The following is a 14,289-nucleotide window of genomic DNA, read 5'->3' as shown; positions in this document are numbered from 1 at the left end:
GTCTTTGTTTTGGCTTCCTTATGCAGATAATTCAATAAATAATTTATAGCTATTTGTGATTATGTTTAACAATAATTGAAATGTGATGATTCCATAGGTGATATCAAGATCTACATAACTGTATCATATGCAATTATTGTATACCTGTATCATTTGTTACTGACTTAATAAACAATTTAGTGTAAATGGCAATGATATTGTTAATAATAATTTTATACACGTGGTAATAATTTTATTAACTTCGTCTCACTACCGTGAATTCGACATTGTCCTTAAATTTTTTTGTAATATGTCTGCAGCAGTTTTAGTGTTTTCAGCGAATATACACATAAAGCGAGAGAGAAAGAAGAGAAAAACGACGTGCCAAAAGAGAATTATCTGAATGGGACAGAAATCAGAAGATGTGATGACGTGTACATACAAACAAATGATTACAATTCCAGGAAAATTTGATGATTTATTCAAGAGAAACAGTTTCAGAAATTGTGCAAGTCAATAACGTGTTGGTCGACCTCTGGCCTTTATACAAGAAGTTATTCGGCTTGGGACTGATTGAGAGAATTATCCAATGTCTTCCTTAAGGAATTCTGTCCAATTGGCGCATTATATCGTCAAAATCCAAGCTGCTTGGAGGACCCTGCTCAGAAGGCTCCAAACATTATCAGTTGTGGCGATCCGGCGATCTTGCTGGCCAAGATAGGGTTTGGCAAGCTCGAAGACGAGCAGCAGAAACTTCCGCATTGTGCGTACCGAAGTGTTCACCTAGGATGGCTTACCATAAAGGACAATAAAACTGGGAGTAGAATATCGCCGATGTACCGTTGTGCTGTAAGAGTGCCGCGGACGACAACTGAAGAGGTCCTGCTGCGAAGTGAAAATGCAGCCCAGACCACAACTCCCGGCGGGCGACACTCGTGTTGGTATTCCACCACTGTCTGCTTCGTCTCCAGACACGACTTCGGCAGATAATTTCACTGACTCTAGTATAATTGTCTTCAGTGAGGAGTGCCGCTACGAAGTGAGCTCTGACGACCAGCGACGACATGTCAGGAACGCCCCGAACGGTGGTGGAATATCAACCCGACTGCTCCTGCCATATGGCCCGACAACATAAGTGGTATCTTGGGGTGTTCTCATAGCAGGGCCCCTTTGGTTGTCAACCGTGGCACCATTATAGCACTGTGGTACGATATTCTACTCTCCGCTTTGTTGCCCTTCGTGGCGGCACTCTCTCCCCCTACCACTTCAGGATTTACAACTGACCGAGTGGCCCCCACGCCTGGTCACAATCTGCTGCAATAGCCTGGATACTCTGCCTAGCGCCAACTGTGACTTTTACTGGTCCAGTGTTACCACGGCTACTACCCAAAAACTGCACAACCAGCCATTCTACATTTACGTACAGCTGTTGGCGTAATGTCACATAGTTCTAGACAGATACTGGCGCGGTAGATGAGGGGTTATATTTTTTGCATTATCACATCTGAGATTTCATTTAACTCGCATGTACGAGTACGTGAAATGTAGCTCAAATATTATGGAAATCACGTCATCGCTCCCTATTTTGTAGCCGTCCCCAAAAAGGTGACGCACAGAAATAAGCGCAAGCAAAGAGTACGACATACGAGTCTCTCTTCCACGGCTTATCTATGTCGTTCCCACCATATCCATCTTAACCCTGTGACAGAAATGTTGGCTGTGGGAAAAAGGGACGTAGTGACGCACAGTTCTAAGTTTGTGGGCACCGCGTCTGTGGGAAAGGTCGGAGGCGTGAGCCGCACAGCCGGCGTTTCTGCTATCAAGCGACCTCGATGCGAGATAACAAGACTGCCGCCTGCCCGGCACCCACAGACGAAGGAAGTTGGTGCCTTCAGGCTGCGGAAGAAGGGGAAATAAGATATGAAGGACACTGTAAAACACTGACATATAGCAGTCGCTTTTCTGCTGGACGTGCTGTTTAGATGCGCAATCTAGAGCAATGTTAAGAAATACATCGAGATTATTACTATCATCGCTCAAGTTATAGCGCAACGTTCGTGCCATCTTTCGGAATGACATGGTTTAAATACTTGTGCTTTTCTTGTAAGTGCTTGGTTACGAAAAATTGTTGTTGACAATAATAGACTCGCGAGATATGAAATTTGTGCAATGCCTTCATGGTGCGGCAAATTATAGAAAATGGCGAAAAATGTGTTATTTAAGGCTGTTACTGTGAAATGTGATCGATGGTAGAGGAAGATCATACTTACTTTTTTCAGTAAAGTTACTGCTGACTCAAGCACACGTACAGTGAATGAATGTAAATAAATGACGTGATACGTTAGTGTACAGGAATCCTAGACATCTAATACAAAATTATTAGAAAGTGACTGTCGAGATATGTAAACGTGACATGCTTGAGAACGCACAAATAAAGCTCACCTTGTGCAAAAACCAAGGAGCTGCGTAACGATCCAATAATTCCTGTAAGGACTAGAACTTATGACAGACGCATAATTTTATGTGAGGTACTTGTCACATCGTCGTCCTCAGATAATCGCTCCTAAATAATCGTTTTCTCTAGAGTTTTACATACATTAAAATTTCTGTAATACTTATTTTTTGTTTCATGAAGTGTCGTCAATTTCTTTTCATAGGTTGTTCAATATTTCTGTACCTAAATACAAATTTGTAAAGTCAACATTTACACAACAATACCTCTATTGGGCTAAAAGACAGAATTCTACACTACGCAACAAAATTAAAGGACCACTTTTTCGAAACCCACTTGTCTCCCACTGCGACGCCTAACTGTGAAATTTAGCTCAAATGTGCCTACAACGTCCCAATGTAATGGTAAAAATGAGTGGCACCCTGCGACGTTACGCTCTGGTTCTGTGACGCTTCAGACAGCAAGGCGACGCTTCAAACAGCAAGGTGACGACACATGCCAAGAAACAGCTACAGCTCATGTGAGCTGTAAGGTCCTTTAATTGTGTTGCACAGTATAGTTTACACGTGACACACGGATCCACGAATTTTTCGAATATTTCACAGTTATCAACTAGGAAACACGACACTACAAAAATAATACTTTCAAACAACACTAAAGCGCCAAAGAAACTGGTTTAGTCATACGTATTCAAATACAGAGATATGTAAACAGGCAGAATACGGCGCTGCGGCCGGCAACATAGAGTATAAATATCTATGGAGTGAGCATAGCCTACTGCGCCTGTTCTCAACATCAAACCGGGCTAGTCACGTGGCAGTGGGATGACGCTGCTTGTCTGCAATTGGTGGTAATAGCGAAACCTTAATATTACGCGTATTCACCTGTTTTTACATACGTTTCTACACATTTCAGTTGTAATAACAGCCATGGTGCAGTATTGCTGTTGCTACGGGTGTAAAGAGAAGTACGTGAAAGGAGGACCAGTTACTTTTCATAGGTACGTACAACAAATCTCTAATGGTGAATGTCATATTGATGAGAAGCCTTGTATGATTAAAAATATCGAGACGCGGTATTATAATGTCTTGTAATGTAGAGCAAATTTCAGCGATTTTTTTTTTTTGCCCACATGTTTACGAGAGAAATTCTAGATAAATTTGCAATATGAATAAGTGAAATAGAAAACCTAAAAAAATTGTTGGCTGTCAATTAAATAAAGCAGGTGGTGTACATTGCTGATTTACCGTAACAATTTCATAGCTACAAATGCGTCCCCCCCCCCTTTCCTGTTATGAATCGGCCCACAATGCAATGTCATTTTGAAGTAACTAATTAGAGCCGGCCGCGGTGGTCTCGCGGTTCTAGGCGCTCAGTCCAGAGCCGCGCGATCGCTACGGTCGCAGGTTCGAATCCTGCCTCGGGCATGGATATGTGTGATGTCCTTAGGTTAGTTAGGTTTAAGTAGTTCTACGTTCTAGGGGACTGATGACCAAAGATGTTAAGTCCCATAGTGCTCAGAGCCATTTGAACCATTTTTGAACTAATTAGAACGGAGATTCGACAACATGAATAAGTGCAATAGAAAACCAAAAATGATATTGTTGGATGTCATTTCTTTTCCCACATACGAAAAAAGTAAGTAAAGTGGAACTGAGCTATGATATTGTGCTCAAAACGCACAATTCCCTTGCTCTTCTCAGCATTAAAACTGTTTCAGTTGCAGGTGTAAAATTGTTAAGATATCTATAAAACGCATATACCAGTTTCAGGATATTTCTGAAGGTGATTTATCTATTCTAACGAAGTAATAACACAAAATAGGCTAAGCGCTATACGGATTAACATACGCCGTCCCAGTAGCACTTGAGCAGCAGATGTTGCGGACACATTTCTCGTTCTGCGCATCCGAATGCTCATTCTATAGATATTTATACTCTATGGTCGGCAACGCTTATGGCTCTAAGCACTGTGGAACTTAACATCTGAGGTCATCAGTCCCCTACACTCAGAACTACTTAAACCTAACTAACCTAATGAGGTTACCATGAGAAAAAGATTGAATAATCTACGAAAGGATAACGTTCTACGAGTCGGGGCGTGGAATGTCAGAAGCTTGAACATGGTAGGGAAACTAGAAAGTCTGAAAATGGAAATGCAAAGGCTCAATCTAGATATAGTAGGGGTCAGTGAAGTGAAGTGGAAGGAAGACAAGGATTTCTGGTCAGATGAGTATCGGGTAATATCAACAGCAGCAGAAAATGGTATAACAGGTGTAGGATTCGTTATGAATAGGAAGGTAGGGCAGAGGGTGTGTTACTGTGAACAGTTCAGTGACCGGGTTGTTCTAATCAGAATCGACAGCAGACCAACACCGACAACGATAGTTCAGGTATACATGTGTATGAGGATATTGAAAGGGTAAAGCAATATGTAAAGAGGGCGACTGGAATGCAGTTGTAGGGGAAGGAGTAGAATAAAAGGTTACAGGAGAATATGGGCTTGGGACAAGGAATGAAAGAGGAGAAAGACTGATTGAGTTCTGTAACAAGTTTCAGCTAGTATTACATCATGGTCAGACAGAGATTCCGAAATCAGATACTGGATTGTAAGGCGTACCCAGGAGCAGATATATACTCAGATCACAAGGTAGTAGTGATGAAGAGTAGGCTGAAGTTCAAGACATTAGTCAGGAAGAATCAATACGCAAAGAAGTGGGATACGGAAGTACTAAGGAATGACGAGATACGTTTGAAGTTCTCTAACGCTATAGATACAGCAATAATGAATAGCGCAGTAGGCAGTACAGTTGAAGAGGAATGGACATCTCTAAAAAGGGCCGTCACAGAAGTTGGGAAGGAAAACATAGGTGCAAAGAAGGTAGCTGCGAAGAAACCATGGGTAACAGAAGAAATACTTCAGTTGACTGATGAAAGGAGGAAGTACAAACATGTTCCGGGAAAATCAGGAATACAGAAATACAAGTCGCTGAGGAATGAAATAAATAGGAAGTGCAGGGAAGCTAAGACGAAATGGCTGCAGGAAAAATGTGAAGAGATTGAAAAAGATATGATTGTCGGAAGGACAGACTCAGCATACAGGAAAGTCAAAACAACCTTTGGTGACATTAAAAGCAACGGTGGTAACATTAAGAGTGCAACGGGAATTCCACTGTTAAATGCAGAGGAGAGAGCAGATAGGTGGAAATAATACATTGAAAGCCTCTATGAGGGCGAAGATTTGTCTGATGTGATAGAAGAAGAAACAGGAGTCGATTTAGAAGAGATAGGGGATCCAGTATTAGAATCGGAATTTAAAAGAGCTTTGGAGGACTTACGGTCAAATAAGGCAGAAGGGATTGATAAAATTCCATCAGAATTTCTAAAATCATTGGGGGAAGTGGCAACAAAACGACTATTCACGTTGGTGTGTAGAATATATGAGTCTGGCGATATACCATCTGACTTTCGGAAAAGCATCATCCACACAATTCCGAAGACGGCAAGAGCTGACAAGTGCGAGAATTATCGCACAATCAGCTTAACAGCTCATGCATCGAAGCTGCTTACAACAATAATATACAGAAGAATGGAAAAGAAAATTGAGAATGCGCTAGGTGACGATCAGTTTGGCTTTAGGAAAAGTAAAGGGACGAGAGAGGCAATTCTGACGTTACGGCTAATAATGGAAGCAAGGCTAAAGAAAAATCAAGACACTTTCATAGGATTTGTCGATCTGGAAAAAGCGTTCGACAATATAAAATGGTGCAAGCTGTTCGAGATTCTGAAAAAAGTAGGGGTAAGCTATAGGGAGAGACGGGTCATATACAATATGTACAACAACCAAGAGGGAATAATAAGAGTGGACGATCAAGAACGAAGTGCTCGTATTAAGAAGGGTGTAAGACAAGGCTGTAGCCTTTCGCCCCTACTCTTCAATCTGTACATCGAGGAAGCAATGATGGAAATAAAAGAAAGGTTCAGGAGTGGAATTAAAATACAAGGTGAAAGGATATCAATGATACGATTCGCTGATGACATTGCTATCCTGAGTGAAATTGAAGCAGAATTAAATGATCTGCTGAACGGAATGAACAGTCTAATGAGTACACAGTATGGTTTGAGAGTAAATCGGAGAAAGACGAAGGTAATGAGAAGTAGTAGAAATGAGAATAGCGAGAAACTTAACATCAGGATTGATGGTCACGAAGTCAATGAAGTTAAGGAATTCTGCTACCTAGGCAGTAAAATAACCAATGACGGAGGACATCAAAAGCAGACCCGCTATGGCAAAAAAGGCATTTCTGGCCAAGAGAAGTCTACTAATATCAAATACCGGCCTTAAATTGAGGAAGAAATTTCTGAGGATGTACGTCTGGAGTACAGCATTGTATGGTAGTGAAACATGGACTGTGGGAACACCGGAACAGAAGAGAATCGAAGCATTTGAGATGTGGTGCTATAGACGAATGTTGAAAATTAGGTGGACTGATAAGGTAAGGAATGAGGAGGTTCTACGCAGAATCGGAGAGGAAAGGAATATGTGGAAAACACTGATAAGGAGAAGGGACAGGATGATAGGACATCTGCTAAGATATGAGGGAATGACTTCCATGGTACTAGAGGGCAAAAACTGTAGGGGAAGACATCGATTGGAATACGTCAAGCAAATAATTGAGCACGTATGTTGCAAGTGCTACTCTAAGATGAGGAGGTTAGCACAGGAAAGGAATTTGTGGCGGGCCGCATCAAACCAGTCAGTAGACTGATGACCAAAAAAAACCTAATGACATCACACACATCCATGCCCGAGGCAGGATTCGAATCTGCGATCGTAGCAGCAGTACGGTTCCGGACTGAAGCACCTAGAACCGCTCGGCCACAGCGGCTGGCGGTAACGCCTATATAAGGCAACAAGTCTCTGCGCAGTTGTTAATCGATCACCGCAGGGTATCAAGATTTAAGTGAGTTTGAACTTAGTGTTATAGTCGGCTCACGAGCGATGGCACACAGCATCTCCGATGTAGCGATGAAGTGGGAATTTTTCCGTATGACCATTTCACGAGTGTACTGTGAATAACAATAATCCTGTAAAACATCAAACCTCCGACGTCGGTGCAGCAGGAAAAAGATCCTGCCAGAACGACTGAAGAGAATCGTTTAACGTGACAGAAGTGCAACTCTTCTGCAAATTCTGGAGATTTCAGTGCTGGCCATCAACAAATGTCAGCGTGCGAACCATTCAACGGAACATCATCGATATGGGCTTTCGGAGCCGAAGGCCTACTGCTGTACCCTTGATGACTACACGACACAAGGCTTTACGCCTCGCCTGGGCCCGTCGGCATCGATAATGGTCTGTCGATGACTGGAAACCCGTTGCTTGGTCGGACTAGTCTCGTTTCAAATTGTATCGAGAAGATGGACGTGTACGTATATGCAGACAACCTCACGATTATATGGATCCTGCATGTCAGCAGGGACTGTTCAAGCTGGCGGAGGCACGTTAATGGTGTTGGGCATGTGCAATTGTAGTGACAGGTGACACATACATAAGCATCCTGTCTGATCACCTGCATCCATTCATGTCCATTGTGCATTCCGACGAACTTTCCAGCAGGGCAGTGCGTCACCCCACTCGTCCAGAATTGCTACAGAATGGCTTCAGGAACACTCTTCTGAGTTTAAACACCTACGTTAACCACCAAACTCTCCAGACATGAACATTATTGAGCATATCTGGACTGCCTTGCAAGGAGCTGTTCAGAATAGATCTCCACACCTTCGTACTGTTACGGATTCATGGACAGCCCTGCAGGATTCATGGTGTCGATTCCCTCCAGCGCCACTTCAAACACTGGTCGAGTCCATGTCACGCCGTGTTGCGGCACTTCTGCTTGCTCGCGGGGGCCCTACACGGCAGTAGGCAGGTGTACCAGTTTCTTTGGCTCCTCAGTGTTTTAAGACTGATTTGCCATACTCATGCACTTTTACATTCAACTGGAAATGGTCAAAAATTTTTATCTCAGTGCAGATGCACTCCATATTGTAGAACATACAAACGTACTGCTCAATTACGTGTCTTACCCGCTTTGTAGGGAGAAAATAACAAATCTGGATAATTCCAAACATTATTTTCACCCGACAGCCAATTTTCTTGCGTCTTTTTTTTTTTTTTTTTTTTTTTTTTTTTTTTTTTTTACATTAGTGGCACGTCTCGCTTCAGGACTAGATGCGACTTCACCTATCGACAGCGACGCTAGAGTCACTTTAATGTGGGAGACAGTTGCATGTTCGAGAACAGTACTGTCGTTGTTGCTGTGATAATGAAAGAATACAGCTGGGAAAGTCAGTGTGACAGAATCTTGGTTAGCATACTCGAGGCAGCTAAGACTCGCTCAGAGGCGACCAAGTTGTTATATGTTAGTTCTTCTGCAGTTAAATATTAGCAACCGATTCTATACACAGTTTTTAAGTAGAGAAGGTGCACAAATGATCCACAACACGTGCTGAGGACCGATTTCTCAGTTTTGTATGGCGGTACTACCTCCCATCTGGAGCAACCAAAATAGTTACGACACTCAGGACTGTGCGGGGAATGCTTAATGATGGCGCTGTACAAATGAAACGACTAGATACTTCTGTCCTGGTCACCAGTAGACATAGCAGGTAGAAGTTACAGTGCGAATCCCGCTACGTTCTTTAATTGATGACTGGAAGACTGCTCTCGTCATTGGTAAGCCCAGCGTCAGATTGTAAAGTACACGATTCTGATTCGGCAGTGAACAAAAATTGTTATAACCCTTTTTTAGGTAATGAGTTTGAACGAGCCGGACATGTGAGTGCATCAAAAGCATATAAATGAACGCAAAGATTTCTACTTCCACATGAAACTGCTAAGGTCTACACATATATGACATTTTTGATGTTATGTCGATTGCTGTGCTGGTTCATACATGCTGACTCAATCCTACAATATGCGAACGATTGACTGCTTAGCGTTCACCTCGCCGACAAACATCTCGAACAGCAAACACTTTCCTTTTCCTTCGTAGATGACTACAAGCATGTAGAGCGTTTTGAAGAAAGTTTCCGGCATTTGACAGTAAATTACTGTTCATTTATAAACAATCGTGATTTCGAATTTGAAGCTATTGTCAAGTGCATGATGAACAGAAAATTAATAAAGTGTACATACTGTTCGCTGCAGGTATAGGATCAAAACGTCATTGCTTATCTGAAAACATTGCTTATATATCAGACCTGTAAGCGTGCAATGTCATCGTCGGAAAGAGAAACCATGTTTCTGGTCGTATAGACAGGATGTGAGTACATATCGAAGACACTAAACAGGGCTGACATACAGTACGGCACATTTAACAGCCAATACTTTTCTGTGACCTACAGTCATCACATCCGAACATCAAGTGACTCTAAAATTTGTCAGAACAGTGCGAGAGATCGTAAAAACGTGGCACCACTGTGTGAGCCGTGTGATATTTGGGTTATCAGAGACATTACCATGAAAGGTTAGGTGAATATTTCTTTGGCTAAGTTCTTAACATGCCCTTGTGATACAGGCCCATTACATGCTCTTACAGAGATACCATCTTATAATTCCGTATTCAGCGTGTAAATATAACCATTTTAGTTGTACAACGAAATATGATCTACGTTTTTACATCTAAAACGGTGACGTTATTGGGTGAGGAGTCATAATATTGCATTGGCGTACTGAACTTCAAATGTCTAAACACGTTACAGACACCTGTCAACGTTATAGTGACACTGTACGCCTTCCCCATGTGCGTCCCTTCTGGGGTGTATTCGGAGATTACTTCATTTTGTGGGTGACAATGTGCGGCCGCATCGAGCTGCGCAAGTGGAGGATTTCTTGGAACGAGAGGATATTAGGCGATTGGACTGACCTGGCCATTCCCCTAGACTGAAATCTCGCCGTACTGCAGCAGCACGTCCACCAACAATCATCCAGCAGTTGTGAAACGCGCTGGTAGAGGAATGGAGCGCCCTGTCTCTAGAACTGTTTATCAACCTTGTGGCCAGCGTGGGAGTACGTTGTAGAGCATGCACTGCTGTCCGTGCCGGTCACAAACCCTATTAAGAACCACGTTCTGGCTTTTGTAATGTCCAGAGGACAATCGTAAATAACAGACTTAGGTGTAATTATTGTCTTTGAATAAATGTCTTATTTCTCCTCGTCTCATTCCGTATTTATTTTAGTTGCCATGCATAAAATACAGTAGCAGTTCTTTCTGTGTACGGTCCCAGTTTTTTCGAGCTATGTTACTTGATCGTGACACATCATGAGGAAGTTACTTCCACCCTTAAGTTTTGCAACAATTGTCTATGGTAATCGGCCTCTTCATGTTAAATTTGGATACGAAGATACTTGTAAAGGTGCTTCATGTAAAATTTGGTATGAAGATACGAGTTAAGGTAATGGCACGAAATTTTCGTTTTGATGACATGACACTGCCTACCTGAGCGATCTAATAATACGAAAGTCGCGCGTGCGCCTTGTGTTTGTGCTTTCTGCTTATATATTTCTTTCGTAATAGATAATAAAACAGCTGCCGATTGCTATTACCTCTTAACTTCCACAAAACCTATAGTATTCTGTGTACCTACAGCTACATCTACAAGACTGCAATTCACGCGTAAATGCCCGGCAGAGGGTTCATAGAACCACTATCAGTCTATTTCTTGACGGTTCCACTCCCGAAGCAAGTGGGAAAAACAAACATTTAAATATTTTCATATATGTTAGGTATGTCTTATTTTATTACGAGGTCATTTCTCCCTGTGTGAGTGAAAGTCAACACAATATTTTCTCATTAGAAGGAAAAAGTTGGTGATTGAAATTTCATGAAATGATCTCGTTGCAGAGAAAAATGCCTCTGTTTTAGTGATAATCACCCAGATTCGTATATAACATTCGTGACATTACCTATGCTATTTCGTCATAATACAAAAGTTGGCTGTTTGGTTGATTTGGGAGTAGGGATCACACAGCGAGGTCATCGGTCCCATCGGATTACGGAGGGATCGGAAAGGAAGTCGGCCGTGCCCTTCCAAAGAAACCATCCCGGCATTTGCCTGAAGCGATTTAGAGATATCACGGAAAACCTAAATCAGATGGCTGGACGTGGGTTTGAACAGCCGTCCTCCCGAATGCGAGACGAGTGTGATAACCACTGGGCCACCTCGCTCGGTAATACAAAAGAAGCTGCTATTATTCGAAAAATAATCCCGTACTACCCAACAGTACGACAGAAGAGGAGGGGCAAGCGTAGTGTAGGCAGTCTTTTTAGTAGATTTGTTGCATGTTTTAAGTTGTCGATTCACCAGTTAAAGAGCAGTCTTTGATACGCCTGTTCCAATAAACCATCAACGACATCGTTCCAATTTTAGGCGCTCGTAATTGTAAACCCTAGGTATTTAGTGGGATTGACAGCCTTTAGATTTGTATGATCTGGTGTGTAAGCCAAATTTAGCGGATTCCTTTTAGTACACAACTGAATAACTTCACAGTTTTCATCATTTAGAGCCAACAGTCATTTTTCGCACAATACAGAAATCTTGCCTAAACCTTTTGCAATTGATCTTGATGTCTTGATTACTTCACTGGACGGTAAATGACAGCATCATCGATAAACAGTCCATGAGGGCTGCTCTGATGGTCTCCTAAATCGTTTGCATAGATTAGCAACAGTAAACTACCTAGTACACTTCCTCGGGGATCACCAGATGTCAGTTCTGTTTCATTCGATGATGTTACGTCAGTTACTTCTTTTTCCTTTCTTGATTATTGCTGTGACCAACTTTCCAGTCTTTAATGACGTATCTTTTGTTTAGCGAGCTGCTGTATATATTTGCTAAGTATGGAGCTATTGTATCACCATATTCTGAAAGTAATATAACTGGAGTACAATTTGGACCGACACATTTGCTTTTATTTATTTAAGCTGCTTCACTACACCGAGGATATCTGATTCTAAGTTACTCATGTTGACGGCTATTCTTGATTCGAATTCTGGAATATTTACTTCGTCTTCTTTGCGAAAGGAATTTCAGAAAACTGTATTAAGTAACTTCGCTTTAGTGGCACTGTCATCGGTAACATTGCCATCACTATGGCGCAGAGTAGGTGTTGATTGTGTCTTGTCGCTGGTGTACTTCGCATATGACCGGTATCTCTTTCGGTTTGCTGCCAGTCAGTGCGCCAAATGGAGCTAGATTCCTTCATGTAAAGCGCCCCTTTCTGCTAGCAATCAAGGATGGCTGAGTGAGATCACATCTGGAACCCAAATTACAGTTTAAATATGCACTGTTTCAGTAACTTCAGAGACCTGTCGTTTTGTTTATGCAGGTCTACGTTTTGCAAATAAATGTGCAAGGAAAAGCACCGTGTGATACTAAGAAACTTTGCCACTGCAAACTTGAAGCGTCTGCCTCACTTACTGTAAATACCAAACGATTGTAACCTTCCGAGCATATCAAAGCTTCGTGCAAGACTAGAACTAGAGCCCAAAACCTTGCCTTTCGTGGCAGCAGACTTAGGACTGAGCAATTCAGACACGACGGTCTGGGCACAATTTAGTGGTTGTTTTCAGAATGAAAATTTCTCTTCGTTGCGGGAATTTAGTTGCAGGCTATTTTACAAAAATTGATGTTCAAAATATATGCTTTCATCTGTTTCTGCTGTTGAGTCTTTTTCAGATAGGATTCACTTTAGTATTAACTGAAATTAATTTTCCCGTTCCTTCATTACCGCTGTGTAAAATGTGAGAGGTAAATGAAAACACTTTGCAAGGAAGATGCCTTACTGATAAAGAAATTATTAAAGACAGCCTAACTTTTTCTCGGCATTCCCCATTTTAAAAAATGGGAAAATTGAAAACCGGATAAATACCGTCTTTATCAGGCTCAGAAAGTTGTTTGCATATGTGATTGCATGTTTTCTGATCAAGTTTCAATTCTTCATTTTTATAGAAAGGAAAAAATTTTGATTAATTTACTTCTCAGCTTACAGTTGGAGCTGCTGAACTGCAGAAAATGACACCTCTCTCAACCAGTCTTGCGAAGAAAACTATAATTTCGTGAAGTTGGAGGGATTCAACAATGCAAAGTTATGAGCATAACCTGAATTAATTTGCAACATCTGTGTTACTAACCGCCTAACCCAGTTCATGGTTCGTGGAGCACAGTCCAAGTTGCAGGCCATCTACCTAACGATTTTCAGAAGCAAAAAAATGATTTTCTCTATTCCACGTAATTGTTGACAGATAGTAAAGTTTAATATCCTGTCACAATCTACTGACTAAGAAGAACAACCTTATGTCAAAAGTTTAACACAGCAAGGCAAGTATAACAGCTGGAAACTGTGTGTATGTCTTGAGGCGGCGAACTGAGTGCAAATAGCCAGAATATAATCATCCAGTATGTAAGAATGAGAGCACTTACTGACTTGCAACAAACCTCATATATAATTTCAAACCATTGCGAAACTTCTTCTCACACACATCCCCCACAACATAATAAATGGAAAAAAGTTAAACCTTTACGACGTTTTCGCTGCTCGTGCAGTAAAACTGCCGCATTAGGCATGATGTATTATTTTATTTCTTTCCTTCTGACTCTACTCGGAACACATTTTGTAGATAGTATTCACGTGTACCAACTAATTTACCTATGAAGTATATCACTGTACGAGGCATCGCCCAGGAGATATGACGTTATAAACATTGAGCTGCTTGAAAAACTATCTTTTGATTAAAACAGAGCTTAAACTACTCAGCCTACTCATCCATTGTTTGATGACGAGAGCACTCAGCGTCT

The sequence above is a fragment of the Schistocerca nitens genome, chromosome 2 (assembly GCF_023898315.1).
Source record: "Schistocerca nitens isolate TAMUIC-IGC-003100 chromosome 2, iqSchNite1.1, whole genome shotgun sequence".
In the NCBI taxonomy this organism is placed as follows: domain Eukaryota; kingdom Metazoa; phylum Arthropoda; class Insecta; order Orthoptera; family Acrididae; genus Schistocerca; species Schistocerca nitens.
The sequence above is the reverse complement of the archived record's forward strand: the minus strand, read 5'-3'. Positions refer to the sequence as shown.